Consider the following 10,090-nt stretch of genomic DNA (forward strand, 5'->3'; position numbering starts at 1 on the left):
CCCTGCCTCGAGGCCTGTGGTGCCCCCTCTTTAATGCCGACACCTCCCTGGCACTCAGCTGGGGCTGTTTACAGAGTGAAGACTTGATAAGAAATTATGATCAGTGCTGCAGAAGCAAGAAGCAGCATGCCAAAAAAATGCTGCCTCTGTCGATATTTCACAATTAGAAACTAAGTCCTGCTAAGCCTCCTTGTAGCTATGCTGAGCCTTTAATTTAAAATGAGTTTGTAGCTTTTTAGTGGGAAGATCCAGTGAGGAAGGGTGAGGGAGCCAGGCATCTCTTCATCAGGCTGCTCACACTACTACAGCTAACAATGATTTCAGGGAAGCTTTTTGCAGGTGTTGCAATTCCATCCTGGGCTTCATAATGGGCTGTTTATCCCAAAATAGCAACAGTCTGACCTGTTGCTTCCTGCACACGAAGGAGCTCGTGTTGCTGACTCGCTGGTCGCTGTGGAAAAAAACACATGATGGAGCATTGTAGAAACAGCTAACTTTGCTCCAGTGGTAATAACAAAAGGCATCTTGAAGCAGTGTTCTTATGAAGAGGGGATATTTTTAGAGCAACAACCCAGGCACCTGCCTCCTGTCACCTCTGCTCTGCAGCAGAAGCAGGGCAATGCCATCTGACTAGCGAGCAGCACTTAACTCCACGAGACATCTCTACCACCCCCTTGCACTGTGAGGCACGCAGGTACCCTTACCCGTGGCCTTCTGCAAAGGAAAAGCAAAAGCATCAATGCCCAGGGTCATCTGCTTTGCCAAACAGAAACACTTGTTCTGCTTCCCCCGTGGGAAACCCAAAGACAGTAACAGCACCTGACATCTCTGCCCTGGGGGGTGAGCCCTTTCAAACTGCCCTGCCAGAATCTAGACACGAGGTTAGAAGAAACACGTGTTGTCATGCCTCGGCTGCGGGCAGCAGAGGTTGGCTCCCTGGTCAGTACTGGCAGATGCTGCTGCCTGCCAGTGGATCCACGGCAGGTCTCAGCATCGGCACGGATGCCCAGTCAGCCACTGGCCACAAGTGGGGTCCACCAAGCTGCTCACCTGGCTCAGCATTTCTCAGCCAGCTATGTTCAAAATCTGATGAATCCCAAGCAGCCGTGCGCCTTCAATCTGGATTTGAGACACTTTTAAAATCTGAATGAGGACTTTGCAAATGATGCAGTCACTTTGGGAGTGCTCACACAGCACCACACCCAGGAGGAGGGCAGCGAAGGTCCTACGTGAGGAACGTTCCTGAAGCAAAGGAGAGGTTTGTATGTCACTCCTGAGTCTTGTCACTCAAACACAGGTTTGTTTATTCCACTTAGATGTAAGCACATGCCTGAGATGGCTGAGAGAGAAGCCTTGTCTGCTTGTCAAGTCAGTGGGGACTCCCATAACCCCAAAGGGATGCTTCCACTCACAAGTATGCTACATCATTTCTAGGGTTACCCGTCTCCCTCCACAGACTACAAAAAGCAAACACAAGTTATTAGCTTTGTTTGATAGGATGAACACACACACTTTGATACACCTTAGCTGCTACTCCTGTTTCTCAGCAGTAGTGCAATCACTGCAGCAGGAGTATTTTCCGCAAAATGTTTGCCTTCAAGGGTTTGTTTGTTTGTTTTATAGTTTTATGCCTCTTATCAGAAAAATTCAAGTTCTTCAACACTGAATCTGCACAGGGAATTAGGGACAGGTTCCATAAGGTTTATGTCAAAAAATATTTTAAAACACTTTCAAAAATTGTCAGACTGCCCTGTTCCAACCAGTTCTAAATGGAAGATCCCCAACTTCTACTTAACTTTTTTTTTATTTTAAAAATTACTCCAGTCTTTTAAGTTTAATTAGAATTGCCAGTATTTACAAAATATGCTCTAAAACAATGAAAATTTAATGGTTTGATGGATGTCACTCACTTTTGGCTCAATAATTTTTCCAGGTTTTTGGTTAGCAAAACTTTCCATGGTCTTATCATGACCTTATTGCCCCAAAACAGAATAATCCTACAAAGAATCTCTAAAAGGCAGAAAAAAAAGAATTTCCTGTTTGTCCCGTGTTTTGATGAACTTTGAAATTGCAATGATATTGAGCTCCCACAGGCACTCAGGCTCCTGAAGGGAGGAAGGGAATGCTAATTCCATGGTTGGCTTTACTTAATTAAATAGAAAGAATATTTGGGTAAATCAAATAGAATTCTTTCCAGACTGTGCCCTGATCAAGCTGTGCACAGAAACATGCAATCTCATTATCGCCATTTCAGCAAACTAGCTGTCAGGCTTTGCCACCCAGCAGGAAGATGGGCTACTAACAAGTCAGGTATTTATAATGCAGATGTCAATAATTTGGAGTGGTTAATCACAGCATACTTCAATTTGTCCACAGCTCAGACAAATGAGCTGTCTGTGCTGAGGGTCATGGATGAGCATGGAGCTGGTCTGGGTCTATCCAACATCATTAGATACCTCCTTGGTTTTGTATGAAAAAAGAAGAAATAATGGACCCAGCCTCTAACCAAGTCATGCTGGATTAGCCCATCTCCAGCCAAGGCCAAACCCTGTACATTACTGAGGCTCAGTTCTATGTGGTCTTAAAGAAGCTCTGGGTGGGGAAGATTTGCTTTTTCTGACTAATAGCATGGCATATATTTTGCTTGCAAAAGGCCTCTCAGATATGAAATTTCACAAATATTATGAAAAGGTCTTTTCTGAGTGCCCAGAGAACATGCACAAGCTAATCCTGTAGCACTGAGATGATAAAAGCACACCCCAAAGGAATGAATAATTGAAGCCTGGCCCTAAATATTTATAGGATACAAGGGGATGAGGACACTTTCCTCAACTTTGCACTTAACAAGCTGCCTTTTTGGATTTGAGCAGAGATATTCTCACAACAACTCCAAGCTCCTTAAAACCCTTCCTAGAAGGCTGTGGCACTCCAAACTAATGCTACCTTCATCTGAAATTCCCCAGCTCATTTTGTATTCAGATCTCAAGAGGAATGTGGTGGTGTTTATCAGAAGATGTGCTCCAAATGCAAATGGAAACAAAGGATGCTCACCGAGTCCCCTGTCACCACAGAGGGGAGAGCATCATCTGCACAGGAGAGAGGATGCAGAGGACAGGGTGCAGAGAGCTGGGGCTTGCTGAAAGCTCCAGAAACGCCCTGCCAAGCCTGCTTGACGTGATGCTGGGGTGATGGGAGGGATATTGAAGGCTCATGGTAGACTCTCTCCAGTTGGTTAATGTTCTGTGTTGGGAGAAGTTTATAACATGCTGGCCCCAGACTGGTTTTTAAGCAGGATCAGTCCAATGCAGCTCTCTGCATGGCAGTCACAGGGACCAGGCTCTGTGTTCACCTGGTTGCCAGCCCATACAAACTGCCCCAGACTGCTGCAAGAAGGGGCTCACAGCTGAGCGTGCACACACACAGGAGCCCACCCACCTTCAGGCTCTGTGGGCAAAAGGCTCCCATGATGCCAGGAGTCAGAGCAAGCCACTGGCAGGTACATGAAAAATTAAGGAGCTTGAATTTTTTTCTTCAAAAGCCATCAGAGCATGGAAATTGCTCTGCAGATGGTGCATCATGGGAGCAGGCCAATATAATGCACCTGGAGCCTGTGCTCCCAGGAGAGCTGGTGATGGGCAGCCCCAAGGAACCAAACTCCCCTGTAGACTTCAACAGCCCTGAGGCCAGTAAAATAGAAGCAACTTTAAATCAAAAAAAAGAAAAAGCTCTGTCTGTTGATGCTGTAGGCTGCTCTCTGCTGGCTGCGTGCTCCCTGTGTGTTTGTGGGGAGCATCTCCACCCGTGTTACACGCACAGACATTCACCCCTGGATCGAGTGGCACAGGGAGACACAAGGTCCCCTCTTCCTCGGCTGATGGGTTGTTAGAAGAGTTCAGACCTCTGTCTTCATACTTTCCTGAACCAGCTTCTAAATCTTACTATTGCCTCTCCTACCCCAACCGGCAAACTTTGTCTGAGCAGCTGGCAGAAGAGATGATGGTTTGTCCATCAGCAGAGTTGTTCAACATGAATTTCCTTCAGACCCCTCTGCCAGTAGCCCTGACCCCCGGTCAAGCCCACCACAAAGGGCAGCAGATGGAAAGCTGTTCGTTTCCCATCCAAAGTACCAGGATGCCTGCTGAAGCCCCACCACTCTGCCATCTTGCTGAGGGCTCAAGTGATCTGGCTGCCTTTCCCCTCCTTCTGGCCAAGCTCCTGATCAGTTTCCCCCTGCAGCCTTCCCAGCCTTTAAGTGACACTGTGGTGGGGTCCAGATCATGTGATCATTGGACAAGAGGAGACCAATGGCTCCTGCTCTTGAGCCCCTTCACCAGACAGGGAGGTTTTGTCTACCCTTTCTGCTCAATTTTTTCTTTTTAGGGTATTTGGGCTAAGCTTGGCTTGTCCAAATTCAAGAAGCATTACATGTGTCTGAGAAGATAATATGACATATCAACTGAGGTTAAATTTCTTCCTCTTATTCCAAAAATCCAGCTCTCAGGGAACGTGATGGTTAAAGCCCTTATGATTTTATACATAAATCCTCTCACGAGTTCCTCCTAGAGCAATAAGGGTGAGTGGGAGCTTGGGCACAGTGTTGACACAAGATCATCTTTGTCAGGCTGGTCAGAGACAGGAGGTACAACTGCTCCTCAGCAGTGCACTCGGGAGGGTAAACGACCAGGGAGAAAGAGAAATATGAGCAAATGCCACTAAAATGGCCTTAAATACCTTCTGTCCGTAAATCAGAAGGTTCTAGTCATAAGAGCACCCATGCTCCCTGACCATCTCACACAATGTGCATTTGGAGGGGTCTCCCCACCTTTGCAGCATATGATGGAGCTGGGCAAGCTCGTGAAGGGTGTTGCAACACGATGACAGGACAGCCAGCGAACAGGCAGGACAACTCAGCACGTCCCCTCCAATCTTGTGCTGTGTGCCCACGCTGGCTGCCCAGGCAGCATGTGCCAAACCAACACAACCCACTGTCAGCACGGGGCTGCCCAGTAAGTTGCCAACCCTCTCCTCTTTCTGCAGTGACACCAAGAACCATAAGAACAAGTTTTACGTGGTCAGGCAGCTTTACAGTCCAAATTCTTCCCTTCACCAGGCAGATTTCATCAGGCAGACATCATTCCACTGCCTTGCAGAGGCAAACATGTGGCATTCATCACATCCCAAATTTAGAACCATTTTTAACAAGCTGGAAGGAGCCAAATAAACAGCACTTGATCTGCAAGCTCCCTGTTCTTGACAGCGTCCCCAGAGGTGGTGGAAAGGCAAGGAGATAGCTCCTTGCTTTAATTGGTACATTAAAATTCTTCCAGACTGCTACACAACTGTTAATAGGCAACTTAATTAAGCACTAACCCAGTTCATATTTATACACTCCAGAGGCTCTTGTTTCCTTTTTTTTTCCTTGTTACATCCAAAGCCACAGGGATTTTGTCCTAATCGTGTAAAACAAGCTGAGGACAGTGACACAAGATAAGTTATTTAACTCATGATCTCCAGACACCAGATGCCCAGGCCTGCACTTTCTTCCCCCAAAAGAAGACTGAGGACTCTGGGAATGAGGTGTGAATCACTACAAGTCAGCAAAAATAAGTAGCAATAATCCTTAGCACCAGCAGCCAACTCACCCCCACTGAGCGCAAGAAAGACTTCATGTGGGCCAATGACAGGTCCTCTCCAGGCATCAGGTGCCAGCACACAGGCATGCTTTAGGCAGTCTCTTGAATGACTGAGGAACACCTTTCAGCCTTTTATAAGCATATTCCAAAACACAGGTGTCCTCCATGCTATCCTCAGCCACACACCACCAAGCAGAGACCCCTCAGAGCACCACATGGCAGAGAAGTAGCAGCAAAGGAGAAAATACGTCATCTCCTGATCCCCAGGAGAGTTTTCATATTTGTCTGTTCCTGTCATCTGGCTCTCACATTCACTGTCTGCTGAAGGAACCACCGAAATAAGCATCCATGCCCCACAACACACCCTAGCCCCTCAGCATTATTAGGCCACTAACTCACTGAGTGCAGTCTGAAGGTGAGGTGGTTTGATGGATTTGCCGAGTAGGTCTTCTGCTGACTGCTTGCCCAGTATAGAATGATACTGTCCTTAACAAGCAGAACAGCATCCAAACCCCTCCCTCCACTACCACACCACACACCAGAGATCCAAAGGGCCAGAGAACCAGAGGGAGGAAAAAGTCAATGCACTCACCCACCACAGTGGACATGAAGAAGGGAGTGAGCCAGCTGAGAAGCCAAGCCACAGAAGACAGTAGCAGCCAGACCATGAGCCCAGTTATATAGCAGGAACTCAGAAAGAGCTTCATGTTCTGGCCCTGCTGTCCTGGGAGCTCCACTTGCCAGGAAGAATCAGGGAGTCCTCCAAGAAACAGAATCCCCACACACACTACATAAACAGACCTCCCAAACCTACTGCAAGCAGCGTCAGTTCTTACAGAGGTGGCATCTTGCCCCACCTCCAAAATAATGTGTAAGGTGGGTGCCCCTGGGGTTGGTCTCCTAACCAGTTCCCACCCAAGGCTGGCCAGACCCTGGGTGAAAACCAGTCAGGAGGGTCTTTCTTGCCTGATTGTGGACATCATCCGTATGCCAATCCTCATTCAGGGTTGGGGTTTAAACCCCCATCCCTTCAGGAGGTCCTCAGCGACAATGTTCTCAGAAGTTTTCTTTTTCTTGCTAAGGCTGGGCTGGGATAAATCAAAACTTGCTCCAGTAGCTGTCATGGGAAGTGATGGGTTTAATAGTCATGCGAACAATAGTGGGGTTTCCATTACAGGTGAGTTATGAGCCATTTAAGTTAAAAACCACCTGGATTTCACTGCTGCCAGGCACACTTATGGTAGTACCCTCAGACTGAGGAAGGAGGGGTGACCACAGAGAAGTCAAGCAGTCAGCAGGCTTATGGAAGGAAGGAGTATTTGTTGCTGGTGATGAATGAATTCGAGTCCTTCTGCTCAAGAAGAAATGGTCTCTTTGCCTCAAAAGCGTCGTACACCAACAGGCAGATTGCCAGTGCACACATCATGATTTGTGACTGAACAGCAAAGCCAACGTGGATTTTCTTCACTGAAAAATAGGGTCTGTCTCCTGCTGTAACATTTTTATTCCAAGGGAAACAAACTATTTCAGAGCCCCCAAACACAGTAATAGCATACCTGGAGATTTCTAGCACAAAGGTTGACAAATATCTGGGGAGGGATCGGTGAGGGGAGTGCTCTGGTGGCATAAATCAGGGTGGCCACATGGACCACCATGGTGTGCATTTGCTGAAGTCCTGTCCCACCGACAGATCAAGTGGTAGTGGCAGGGTGGTGAGGTACAACTGCCCGCCAAGCTTCTGGGTTGGATGAAGTGGTAGGACCAGGCAGGCTTCCCTCAGCAAGCACCCCTGTAAAGAGGCTGTTTAAGGAGCAGAAATGTGCTTTGCAGCATAACCTAAAACTATGAGACATCCACTGGGTTAAAAATACTGAAAAACTGAATGGCTTGAAAATAGACCATTAAGCATGTTGTTACTGAAAATGCTCCTTCCCACCACAACAACAACAACAAAAAGCCTCTATGGAAAAAAAAAGTATATCTAAAAAAAAATAATAAAATTACTCTTTTCACTTGAACAGCATCATTTTGTGGTCATTTCTCTGGATGGCACTCATACAACAATTCAGACCTGACAGGAACTTGGTTTCTATTAATTCTTTTCCTTGGTCCTCTCGTCCTTAACTTTTTCCTTCCACCGGGAGAGGGGATGGCAGAGACCACCCAGGGAAAGAAGGCACTGATGGAATAAATCAAAACCTGGAAGAAGAAGAAAAGAAAAAAGAAGCCAACTTTAATTTTCGTTGGAAACCTGAAGCTCCGACAGGAAAGGATAGAAAATGTAGTTGTGTTTTCAAGGAGTGAATAAGGAGAGACACAAATGCTCTAGAGCTAGGAACACGTGTCAGCCAGCCCTGCCCTGCAAAACACCCCATCTCCCTCTGCTGAGGTCCCAAGATTGAGAGGGATAAAGATCGCCAAGCTGTGGCCAAGACACAGTGGCAGACTCCCTGTAACAAAAGCCCACAGGGGGAAAGTGGCGTGGAGGGATGAGCAGGGGAATGAAGCACAGAAGGTATTTGGAGAGCGGCTGGTGCCTAGAGGAGGAGACAAGGCTGGATTGCCCCACCTCCAGACTCTTTGGGGTGGGAAAGAGACATGAATTTCTGGGATCTGAGTGGGAATGGCCCCAGATTGGCATCTGACTGTAAAGAGTGAATTGAGGTGGGGAAAAGTTCTAATAAAGCCATTCAAACCTAGCAAATTGCTTTCCATGGTATGTCTCCCCTCCCCACTGAGGCACCTCAGCCAGGCACCGTGGCTCCAGGTCAAGAGGAGAAAGGCTTCCCTGGCTGTTGCATTTCACCTTTTAGTTGAGTCTGAGGAGAGACCTACTCAGGCTGAGTCTTTGCAGGACATTTGGGATGCCATTCTTGGGAACATCTGTGGTCAGCAGTGCAGCCAACCACAGGTCTACACTGACTGCCAGAGTCATCTTCTTGAACTTCCACCATCCCCCTGGAGAGCAGCCATCACTGCACAACTGTTCAGAGCTCCCCAGCTGTCCTCTGGTCCTGTGGCACAGTCAGCACCTATGAAGGCAACAGGCACCTCTGAGAGAAATGCTTTCCCCCACCTGCTGTAGTCGACAGCTCGTACTCACGGGACACCGGGCCGGCCGATGTGTGAGCTGGGCTTCCATGGGCACGGCTCAGGTGGAAGCTCGCGCTGCCAGGTGCTGGGGGTGGGAAACCACCTGCAGAGGCTGGGCTGTGAACATGGCCTTGTAAAGCACTTACTGCACTTTTTCTTTATGATCTTCCCAGACAGCACAGCTAAGAGGCCAGGCAACTTTGTTTCTCTTCCCAGTCCTTTTCTCTTCAGCTAAAGGATACTGCTTCCAAATTCCAGAACACTTGAGGGCAGTACTAATTTCATGCCATTTAACAGAGATTAACATTTCCCTCTCAGAATTTCTTGGGGGGGAGGAGAGAGGGAAGAAGATGAGGTATCTGAACATTTACCTTTGCCCAGAACGAATTCCTAATATTTTAAAGGAATGAGTTGCTATTATTCAGTTGCTCTTTGTAGCTCTACCTGCTCCTACCTGTGTTTAACTTGCAGTAGCTCGACCAACCACTAGATGTCTTTGTGCCCTGCCTGGCAATCCCGAGCACGGCTCCTGGTGGCCGAGGCCAGGCCGCTATTGAACACAAGTCGCAAAGGCTTTCTTTTGTCCATTGTATGCATTAGTATTTTTTTAAAAACTTAATAATTGCCTTGTGTCCAGGAAGAGCTGCAATTCCATGATACTGCCCACGCATCCTGCACTGCCAAGGGTTATACAAGTACTCAGTAAGTCATAACAATAGACAGAAGTACTGGCCTGGGTGCTCTGCACACATAAACCTCTGCTGAGTGTCACCACATCCCTTCCACGATCTGTCACAAAGCACAGGCAGAACTGACTGCTCCTGTCAGGCCTCCTCGTAACAGCTGCCCAGCGCCTAGCACAGGGCAGCCCCATACATGTTTCTTCACTGTCTGAGTTGGATGGCTACATAAAGGTGGAATTATCTGGTTCTTGCCCTTCTTAAAGCTGTCAAACCCCACACACCACCGACTCGGAGAGAAAGCAGAAGGAGCAAAGAGCAGGTTGGAATCTTTTATTCAGTAATCAGCCCTGCTGTGTGGGTAACATCTTAGCAACTGGAACCCAAGTATGCAAAAATACTGAGTTTTCACAGTGAAAAAACAGACAGTATAAAATATTCCAGTATTGCCTCTTACAACCATTATTTCAAGATCTCTGTTCAAAGGCAACGTGATTCTTTATTGTGTTTGCTTTCTATTCAATCCCCCCTCCACAAAAACCCAATTGTTCAGACAGTAACCCTCCTCACCCCCACGTTACCCGCACACCTTGCGGGGAGAACAACACTACATGAAATCCCCTCCTGCTTTCCAAAGGTTTACAGTAGAATGTTCTCCCAGGGGTGCCAAGGGCCACGAGACAC

Source organism: Merops nubicus, unplaced genomic scaffold, assembly GCF_000691845.1.
Source record: "Merops nubicus isolate BGI_N331 unplaced genomic scaffold, ASM69184v1 scaffold20761, whole genome shotgun sequence".
Taxonomy (NCBI): domain Eukaryota; kingdom Metazoa; phylum Chordata; class Aves; order Coraciiformes; family Meropidae; genus Merops; species Merops nubicus.